The sequence below is a fragment of the Olea europaea genome, unplaced genomic scaffold (assembly GCF_002742605.1).
Source record: "Olea europaea var. sylvestris unplaced genomic scaffold, O_europaea_v1 scaffold1812, whole genome shotgun sequence".
Taxonomy (NCBI): Eukaryota; Viridiplantae; Streptophyta; class Magnoliopsida; order Lamiales; family Oleaceae; genus Olea; species Olea europaea.
The window spans coordinates 72768-84853 of NW_019235872.1; positions in this window are offsets into that span (position 1 = coordinate 72768).

The window sequence follows — 12086 nt, forward strand, 5'->3', positions numbered from 1 at the left end:
TTTTTCAAAACACATCTCGTGTACGTAGAAAAATAAGTCTGTGCGTACGCATGGGCAAAAAATCAAATTTTACAATTTTCAATTTCTTTTGATTCTACCAATTCCACAATTGAGCCCAACAATTAGTCCATTATCATTCCATTGATTTTGAACAAATATTCAACAATCTTCCACTTTTTCAAAATCAATACGATCACATATTAAAAAAGACGACACTTATGCATAAGAATTAGGTATTTTTCGATTTGAATCTAACCATAGTATAATTCAAACAAAGTAAAGTCGGAATTAGAGGTAACGTGGAAGTCTTGAACCAATTATTCCTTGTGACAATACCAGTAAGAACACATACATAAGTATCATGTGTTCTCAAGTTTCTCAACTCGCTTAATACTTTTATGGCCTTGGGCTCATCTTACTCAATGAACTTTTAAGAGAGAAACTCCAATTCTCTATTGAGGCGGCACCTTGAAGTTCATTTAGGTGAAGTTCTTCCAGTATCTTTGTTACTTTTAGAGATACTTGTGTTTTAGTACTAAATTTCATTAATAGTTTTAAGCTCAACCCTTACTTCAGTAACAACCAGCATTATTTAATTAGGATAGGGTCATTGCGGATTTAAATAATGCTACAACTATCTACATATCGAATGACTTATTGTTACCCTTTGAACTCGTGGATTACCTTTTGAGTAATGACAGGTAGGGTTGCTATCATTGGTTGTCCTTTTTTAATTAAGGAGTTTTAACCCCATCTTACTCGAAGTAGATGCCACTAAATCTCTATTTAGAGGTTTAGTCAAAGGATCCGCCAAATTCTCAATTGACCTTACATAATTTAGGGAAATTATTCCATTTTTTTTTATTAATTTCCTTATGTAGTCATGTTTTAGACTCATATGTCTAGACTTTCTATTATATACTTCATTGTATGCTTTTACTAATGTGACTTAACTATCACACATGATAGGTATTGAAGAAATATTTTTCGATCTCAAAGGTATTTCATAAAAGAGATCCTTAAGCCACTTAACCTCTTTCCCGGTATCTGATAGTGCTACATATGTAGATTCCATGGTCGAGTGTGTTATGCATGTTTGTTTCTTTGATTTCCAAGAAACAGCACCTCCTCCTAGAGTGAACACCCAACCCGATGTGAATTTACTTTTACCCGTGTTAGATATCCAACTAGTATAGGTAAATCCTTCCAATATCGCCGAAAATTTATTATACTGTAGACCTAAGTTCTTGGTTTTCTTCAAGTATCAAAGAACTCTCTCAATGACTCTCCAATGATCATAGCTTGGATTGCTAGTAAATCTACTAAGTTTACTAATTGAATATGTTATATCTGGTCTTGTGTATTGAACTACATATATAAGACTTTCAATAGCACTAGCATATTCCAATGAGCAATCGCCCTTTCATCATTCTTTACGAGTTTTGAACTTAGATCAAGTGGGGTATTATATTCTTTTATATTCAAGTGTTTGGACTTGTTTATCACATTCTCGATATGATATGATTGACTTAGGTGATAACCCCTACTAGTCTTTGTGACTTTAATACCCAAAATGGTATCCACTTGTCCAAGATCCTTCATCTTGAGTGTGAAAGATAAAAACCTCTTCGTTTCTTTAATACCATCCATATGATTACTTATAATCAACATACAAGCATATAAATGTCACATAATCATCACACATTTTAGAATATAAACATTTATCTACACTATTATGTTTAAATTCAAATGATATTATTGCTAAGTCAAACTTCACATGTCATTTCTTAGGTGCCTGCTTCAAGCCATATAATGATTTTACTAACTTACATACCTTATATTCATTTCCAGGTAGAACGAACCTTTCGAGTTGCTCCATATAGACCTCCTCATCGAGATCCCCATTTAAAAATGTCGTCTTGACATCCATTTGATGAACATGCAAGTCATATATCGAAGCCAATACGAATAATATCCTAATTGATGTTATTCTAGCTACCGGTATATAAGTGTCAAAACAGTCGATTCCTTCCTTTTGTCGATATCATTTGGCTACTAATCTAGTTTTGAAGGTATTTAGAGAACCCTCAACATTATATTTCCTCCTAAATACCCATTTATATCCAATAGGTTTGGATCCTGGTGGTAAATTGACAAGTTCCCAAGTTTTATTAGACATTATCGAATCTATTTCATTTTTAATTGCATCTTTTTAAAAAATGCTATCACGAGAAGTCATAGCTTCTTTATATGTTTTAGGGTCGGTTTTCACTTGTAGAACAAAAGGAATTGTTCTTACAACATTCAACTCATTTCCTTCTACTAAGTAAAATAATATAAGTTGAGAGTCAATTTCATCTGGCCCCAAAGATTTCTTAACTCAAGTTCTCTTGCTTTCTCGTAGTTCACTAGACTCATCAATATCTTTAGAAGACATTTCATCACGTGTTCCACTTGATCTAGGGATAGTTTCAATATTTTCCTTCAATTCATTATCTGATGGTAACAAATCTTCAAAGAACTCTACATCACTTGATTCGATAATCACATTGATCTCCAAGTTTAGCAATCTATAAGATTTGCTATTATTAGCATATCCAACAAAAACACATTTAATGCCTATTGGACCCAATTTGGTCATAATAGAATTTTTATTTTTGCAATATGCAAGATATCCTCATACATTGAAGTATCCAATGTTCGGTTTTCTTCCTTTCCACAATTCATAAGGAGAAATATTTGTATATTTAGAAAGAATCATATTAAGTATCCTACATGCACTTAATAAAGCTTCACCCCATAAATTATACGGCAACTTACCATATATAATAATCATTTCTACTAAGGTCCTATTCTTTCTTTCAACCAAACCGTTTTGTTCGAGTGTTCTAGGTGTAGAACACTGGTGAATTATGTCATTTTGCTCACAATATAAATTAAATTCACTAAAAAAGTATTCGCCACCTCTATCACTTCTTAGGGTCTTTATTTTCTTTCCTAGATGATTTTCAATTTCATTTTTATACACTTTAAATATGTCAAAAGTTTCATATTTATGTTTTATCAAGTACACATATGTATATCTAGAAAAATCATCAATAAAAGTAATGAAGTATCTATTTCCACCTCTAGTTAACATACCATTTAATTCACATATACAAGATATTAGAGGTCTTTTTCACACTTTGATATGGCTTTTTAGTCATTTTTTATTCTACACATGTTTTGCATTTATTTTCATTATTTTTATCATATGAAATCAAATCACATTTTTTCATATGTTTCATAGTACTTTTACCAATATGTCCTAATCTAGCATGCCATAATAAAAATAGATCAATAACATATGCGAAATTAGTTTTATTCATTTCCTTGTCAACGGTACAAAGTTTGACCATTCTTTCACTAGAATAGTCTTTTTCCAACAAATTTTCCATTAAGGGAGAGTAAAAGTTTACCGAATTCATACACACATTTGATACCCGATTTTCCTAAGAGATTACCACTTACTAAATTTCTATTCATATCTAGAACATGTCGTACATTGGTAAGGGTAATGATTTCCCCGAAAGTGAAGATGATATCAACATTTCCATTTCCAATAACCTTGGATCGAATTTCGTTGCCCATTTGAATCTCTTAGTCTCCATCTACCTCATGATATGTTTTTAATACAGTTTTGTCATATGATACATGTACAGTACCTAAAGTATCATACCACCATCCAGGAACCTTTCCCTTGATTGCATTTATTTCGTTTACGGTGGCCACGATTTTATCTTCTTGGATAAAGTTCACTTTGCCCTCGAAATTGTTTTGTTTTCAGTGTCTACAATTTTTTACATATAGTCCATATTTTTCACACACAAAACACCTTCATTTGGTCTTTTTCTTGGACTTTTTAAAGTTCCTCGAAGGCTTCCTCTTGTTGGATTTTGTTGGCAGTTCAGATTTTTCAACAGTATTAGCTTTGGAAGTTCCCTCAAAGGAGTTTTCACTCTTGTCATGCAATCTGATTCTTCCTCGATCCGAAGATTCTTTTGCAATTGTTCCAAAGAATAATCTTCGGAACTATGCATGATCTTCTTCCAATATCCTTTCCAAGCCCCTGGGAGTTTAGCAATTATGGCTCTTACTTGAAAGGTCTCCGGAATTTCAATTTTTACTGCTTTTAGTTGTTGATAATGACTTGCAATTCGTGTATTTAGGGAAGAAGAGGGATATTATTAAGGAATTTAAAGTCGAAGTATTCAGAAATTAGAAACTTCTTGGTACCTTCCTCTTTCGCTTTGTACTTATTCTCCAATGCTTCCCAGATTTCCTTTGCAGAAGTTGTGTTTGTGTATAAGTCATATAAACGGTCCAACAAAGTATTTATTATGTGACCGCGGCATATCAATTCCTCTTCTTGTCGTTTCTATCTTTTAGCCTTAATTGCCTCGATCTCTCCATTTGTAGGTTCCGGTAGTGGAGCCAATTTTGGATCTAAAATATGGAAGATCTTCAATGCAGTAAGTAGAAATTTCAACTTGTCTTGCCACCACGTGAAGTTTGTACCATCGAATCGATCCAACCACACCAAGGCTTGATTTATAAGTTTGATGGTTGCTATCATAGTCTCGTTCTCCATTTCAAGCAATTAACGTTTGAGATTGTTGTAAATATTGGAGGAATGAAGAAGAAACAAAAGGAAATTCACAAGAAGTATGGCAACAATAGGAACAAAATTAAAAAAAATGTAACAACAAATATGAAGGCTTAAACGCGGAATCGCTATCCTCAAACGTTATTTTCCCCCTTTCCGGTGTTTATGAGATGCTTAAGGGTATTTCGGCAAATGGTTTGAAGGATTGTAACAAGCCTTGTAAAGAACTTCACTAAAGCACAAAGTAAAATTCTTCCAAAACATGAAGAACACGAAGATAGAATGAATATGAATGTAAACCAAAACTTGATTATTTTTGGAACAAAGTATGGATTGTAAGATGTTTTCAATGTTTGTAATGTATTTGTTTTGATCATTCATCACCTATTTATAGGTCTCAATTAATACATCAGGAAATGGTGCCAAGACAAGATGAAAAGTAGCAACTTTTAATTCAAAACGGTTCCCAAGTTTCAAATTGAAAAACCAATCAATGGCTATTTTTTAACACTATGCGTATGCATAGTATAAACCTTGCGCATGCATAGTAGAAGCAAAATTTAATTCTTATTTTGCCAAAACACATCTCGTGTACGTACAAAAATAAGTCTGTGCGTACGCATAGGCAAAAAAACAAATTTTGCATTTTTCAATTTCTTTTGATTCTACCAATTCCACAATTGAGCCCAACAATTAGTCAATTATCATTTCATTGATTTTGAACAAATATTCAACACCTATACCCAATTGGTGGCCGCCAGCACCACCACAGAGAAGATAAGAGAAAGGATTCGGAGCTTTGATGAATAAGAATCGGAAGCATTCAAGAGAGTTGAAAGGGAGCTATTTCGGGACATCCCTTATTTACTGATTTTCGATAACCTAGAGGCTGAGACGGAATGGTGAGAATGGAAGGATCTAAAAGATTTAATACCGAGGAACACAGGTGGCACACATGTAATTATCACAACAAAGCTCGCAAGAGTAGTGAACTTTGAACCAATTCAACTTCAGCCATTACCATTTTCTGATGCAATAACATTTATTAGAGGAAAAATGAACAAAGAGTATCCAGCTGCAGAACTAGAAATCTTGAAGTAGTTGGATGAGAAATTGGGCAGGTCAAATTTCGGATTGTGGGTGATTCACTGCTTTTTGATCTTGCAATTACTCCATTGGCTCTGTTTGAGGTTATGAACAATGCCCAATTTGAAAAAGCTACTGGATGCTCCATTACAGATCAACAATTTTGTAGAACAAATATTTTCCGAAAGAAAGTATAGTCCTTCTGCGTTGCCGTGTTGCTTCAAACAAATGGAGAGAAGAATCTCCTCACCTCGAGAATGCTTTAGGTCGGAGCACAAAGCCCAACTCCCATTTCAGCAAATTTATTGGCCACCCTAACAGAGAGAGGCAATCGCGGTGGTGCCGACGGCCAGCCATTGAGTGGAGGTAGTTTTGATTTTGGGTTAAGGAGGAAAAGTGAAGAAGGAGATGGGATTTTCTTTATTTTATTTTCCATTTTAAATAATTTTTATTTATTTTTACATATTAAAATTATAGAGTTACAATTTTATCTTTGTCTTACTTGGTCAAAATTATTATATTTTTAATTTTTGAGGTCAACTAATGATTTTTGGGGTCAAACTAATGGAAACCATCAATATGGACTTGAGCTGCGAATTTTGTAAAGACTTGGTACATACGGTGATACAAATCAAAGGTTTGGACAAAGTTGCTAATAAAAGAAAGGTTTGGTACCTTGGTTGCAATTTTTCCAAATTCAACTATATCAAAGTTTAACAGTGTGATGAGGAGCCATATATGCATTCTGTCAGCCATACCATCAATCCCGTTAAAGGTTTGAGAAAAAAGTTATGCTAGTGAGTAAAATATAATGTTTCCAAAATTTAGTGGTCAAAACTTAACATTTTAAATTTTAGTGAGCAATAAAAAATATAGATATAAATTTAGTGACCATTGGAACAATTAACACCTGAATCTTTACAGCTAAAACTACACAAAATTCACAAATTATGATTTTGGTATGGTATTGGTGAAAGAAAGAGAATCTATTTTTTAATTTTTTAATAATATACTTGGGATTCAGTTGCACTTTTTAAAAAATGGCAGTGTGATTGCAATTAGTTCCTTGATTTTCTTTTTCTTTTCCTTTATGTTTTATTTAAACAAGATTCTATCTTTGTTATTGCACGACTTTTTAATCAAAAATTGGATTGAAATTGATGAAAATGATAATTTTCGCAATGAAATTTGAAAATATGGGTAAAAATTTAAAAAGAAATGTGTTACTTGTACATAATTTAGTGTTAATAACGATGTCCACCTCTCATATGGAGGGAACCCACTTCGGATAAATTATATTTTATTTGAATTGGATCCCCCTTTATACGAGAGGATGGATATCATTATGAACATTCTAATGTACATGTAGCATCTCCCTACAAAAGAATGAAATATAGTGATATTTTGCACAATAAACCCCAAACTTAGGAACATTTTATACTAATAACTCTTCTAAACAACATCCATAACCAATGCCCTAAAACTATCAAGCATGCCCTTAGAAAACTATGTTATAAATGGACAATTCCACATAGGTTAGGAATATAACGTGTGGTCAATGTTGTCTCTTCTTGTAATGGTGTGTTATTCCATTCAATCAACTACAAGTAATGTTTTCATGAAAAAACACCTTGCAAAGTAAGTTACCAAAATATAACTTATGCTGGACATATCAATTCTTGGGTTTCGACAATGATGTGCATCTTTGGATTTTAAACTCTTCTATAGGCGCACACCAAAAAAAATAAATAAAAATAAAAATAAATAAATAAAATTAAACGTGTTAGTTTAATTAATAAAAATAAGGGTCCATTTGATTGTAAATATGGAATTTGGGTGAAAAGAAAATGAATTCCAGGAAATTGAATTGCCTAAAAATTATTTTACTGGGAATTGTCAATCATTGTGTTTGATTGGTATAATTTTTCATGTGGAAAATGTTAATATAAAAATGTTTTTGTAATCATTTAGCTTTGTTTTATATGAAAATTGTTAATTAAAAGAATATAATTTACTGGTTTCGGAATGAAATTTGTTTCCGTTGCCAAAATAAATAAAAAAAATAAAAAATCAAGAAAATCATCTATTTTTTAGTGTTCGTTTAGCTTTGTTTTACATGAAAATTATTAATTAAAGGAATTTTTTGTTTATAATTAGGGATAGAATTTGTTTACATTGTCAAAAATAAAATAAAAATAAAAAATAAAAAATCGACCAGCAACCTAGAAAATGAATTCTCACTTTACTCGATTTGGTGGAAAATGACTTAGGTGGCATCAAAGTTGGAAAGTGATTTCCCTAGAAAAAACCTATTAGACATCCATTTTTTATTTAGAGTGGAAATCAAATTCTATTTTCCATGAAATTCATGCTTATCAAACATGGCCTAAGATTTATTTTAAGAAAAAAGGAGGTCAAGGCAATAAGTCCTGTATAGGGATGGCAAAAAGGCTCGAGGGCTCAGGTCGTCTATGGCTCGACCAGCAAAAAACTCAAGCCGGCTCAGCTCGAGGCTCGAACAAATCGAGTTTAGGCTTGAGCCGAGCCCCATCTTGGGGTGTCAAGCCGAGCCCTAGCCACTCATGTGGCTCATGGGCCGGCTTGAAAAAAAAAAACAAAAATGTAAGGCAGTTGGCTACTGCCTTTAAACAAAGGTAGCCAGCTACCAACCGCCTTTAAAAGGAAAAAAAAAGGAGAAAAAGAAAAAAAAAATCTAGTCGACTCGGTAAGGCTCGAGTCTCGATTTTTTGGTCGAGTTTTTGCTCGACTTGACTCGGACGAAAAAAGCCCATCTTCAAAAAGCTCGAGCCAAGTCCGAGCCTTGATTTTCGGCTCACGTGCCGATTCGGCTCGTTGCCATCTCTGGTCCTGTGCTACTTATTATCTTCTTCTTCTTCTTTTTTCCAGCTAACCAACATATTTACTAAATTACCCTTAAATTTTTACAAATTTACGTGCTCGTCTTGGAAATTGAATAAAAGAACTTGGTATATAAAGGGCATTTTAGAAAACTATCAAATTGCTTTTGCTTATCCCTACTATATAAAAAAGGGAAATGTGAGGGCATTGTAGAAAACAATAGTGTTTTTGATCCATCTTTACTGTAACATTTTTTTTTCAATTAGGGGACAAAAACGACGCCGTTTGCTTGATATATATTTTATTTTATTATACACTACCTCTAAATTTACTGTAACACGCAATTTTCATTCCTCCTCCACTCTGATATAAATATATATAGTAGAGATATAAGAAAAAAAATCACTTTTATATAAAAAAAAAAAAAGATACAGATAATATGCAATAAAATTTTTTTTACAACATATTACTTGTAAATAAAAAATTTGAAGAGAAAAGAAATAAAGAGAATTTTAAATTGAAAAAAAATTATAACGTAAAACTATACAGCAAAAAAAAATTAATCTCTTCGGAGGGAAAAAAATATATGAAGGTGTGCACGGAAACCAAGAGAGAATTAAATTTTCTTTTTTTCTTTTTTTTTTACTTATGTTTTTGTGTTCATTTTCAAACTCATTACGGGATATCAAACGAAATCGAAATATTACATTCTTAATATCGTTTTAAAGTGCTCGCAGCATAGTATTGCACGTCGTTAACGATGCGTGAAACGGTCAATCATAGCAAATGTTATCGGACGTCAAAGTAGGTAATTTCAAACTATATTTTGAAATTTTTGAAAACAAGCTAACTTTAAAAATTCATCAACGATTGTAAATATTCTCTTTCAATTTACAATTGCATGAGTTATTTTTGAACTACAAGTATAGCCTCTCGAATCGAAGTTGCTAAAGAAAAGCATTTTACAAAATTCAATTTACAACTTATTTGCAATATCAAATAAAAAAAAATATCTTCACTACATTAAACAAAAAATAAAATAAATAATTAAAAATAAATTATCGTTGACATATATACAATCACAACATTCACTATACTTATTTATAAGAATAAAAATAAATTATCGTGACATAAAATATACAGTCGACCAAAAAATGAGAATCAAACAAACATTTCTTATTTCCAAATACTTTTTGTACAATCTATAACTTTTACGCTAATAAAACTAAAATAAATACAAAATGCGTGCAACGCACGATACACATACTAGTATTATATATAATTGAGTTCCCAAACATGTTTCCTTAAACAAAAATAGGATTATTTATAAGATGGTATCATTTTTAAGCACACTTCAACAAGCCCGATAATTTTTACACTTTTCAGCTAATGTGAGTACCATGTAGTGTATTCATAAACTGACTGGGGAGTATGTCACATATTTATGACCAATATTATAAGAATAGAATTGAATGAACTTAGGACTCTTTTGGTAGGAAGGCATTTCTTCTACATATAGAAGAGTTTCATAATAAAGTTACCTTAGTTGATATTTAAAAAATAATTTCTAGAACTTTATCATTCGAAAGAGTTTTAAAATTAAGAATAACTAAGTCAACTTTTTTTTAAAAAGCTCTTTTAAATATAAGAAACTCTTCTATAAAACTAATCAAAATGATCCAAAAGCAATTTTTGAATTTCAAAAGCATTTTGACTTCTTGAAAGTTGTGCCAAATGAGTCCTCATATGATTGGAAAAATTGGAAAATCTATTTGGAATCAACTTACCCGTCAACCACGAACCATCAAATTAATTATGTGAACGGCAGATGAACTTCACCTTTTTTTTCAAAATCATAATGTACTCAACTTTGTATTAAAATTATACATGAACTTCTTAGCAATAACTATAAAAGGGCACCTCCATTTATGCGTGGACATGAAGTTCAGGAATAATTTTGATTCAAAAGTTGATTTCACATATGATTTTAAAATAGAGGTAAAGTTCATGCATTATTTATGTAATTAACCCTTCAAAGGTTTTGCCATGTCACTGATAAGTAAGAGTGCTTCATTTGTCGCATGAAATGTTCAGTTAGTTTTGACTCACAAAAGTTAATTTATGGATAGGAAACAAATTTGTGAGTTCATATATGATTTTATTACAAATATGAATTCATAGATAATTTTGAAATTGAGATAACACATTTGTATAATTAATCCTCGACTATCACAATATGTAGAACCGTTTGAAAAGCGTATTTGGAAAAAAAAGTCCAATTTTCCTAAAAGAGGATTTAATAATTAAAAAAATATATATTTAACTATTTTGACCTTGGTTCTATAGAAATTTGACCCTTTGTAACATCGAAGTAGGCTTTGATACCATGATTAATTATTTACCTAAACATACACAATAAAATTAAAATAATTTCAATACACAAAAGTCATGTAATTTTGTGTTTAGGTTAAATCTGTGTGTAATTAGGTAAAGCAACTAAAAATGGACTTCCTATTCTCACTAAAGTGTGCTTCTTCTCGATATTTCTTTTCTTTTCTTTTTTTAAATAAGATAGTATATTCGTCATTGCACGACTTTTTATGTAGAATTTGGATTGAAACTGATGATTTTCGTAATTAAATGTGAAAATAGGGGTGAAAATACAAAAAAGACATATGTTACTTGTTCCTAATGCAGTGTCTATAATGGTGTCCACCCCTTGACATGGAGGGGATCTACTTCGGATAAACTATATTTTATGATGGTGGTGGTATGGACGGTTTTTGCAACAAGTGGTGGTGCATGTGGTCGTGATGAAGTGGTCTGATTCTCTATATTTTTAGGAGTAGTGGTGACAACGCAACTGGATGTGACGAAGTCTATCTTCATTGTGATTATATGTAATTAGATCTATGTGTAATTGTGACTATATGTAACTATAGTCACAAATTAGACTGTTACAGACACAAACAAACACATTGAAGACAAAGTTGGTGACAATTAGTCACAGATAACACAAGTAAGTGAATGTAGTAAAGTTGAATGCAATGGTGGTGGTGACTGGTGATAGATTGTGGTGCTGGTCTGTGGTGTGTGAAGATTTATTTGTGGTGACTCTTTATGACAAAGTATATGCTTATTGTGAAAGTTGTGACCAGTTCTATCTCAATTGTGATCGATTGAGACTTGATCACAAATTGTCACACTTAAGATTGACTTGAACACAGATAGTAACACTGAATACAAATTTGATCACAGTTAATCATATTAAAGACAAATTTGATTACAGTTAATCACAGATAACGTGGGTCAGTGAATTAGTTACATATAAATACAAATTAGATGGTCAAATACAGTTACAACGAAAATAAATTTGATTACAAATAGTCACATAAAACATATGTATAGTCACAACAATAAATCTAGTAACCAATAATTTTTTTGATATTTTTCTACAGTGGAGTGTGGAGAGAAATTGTTTTCAATTTTTGGAATT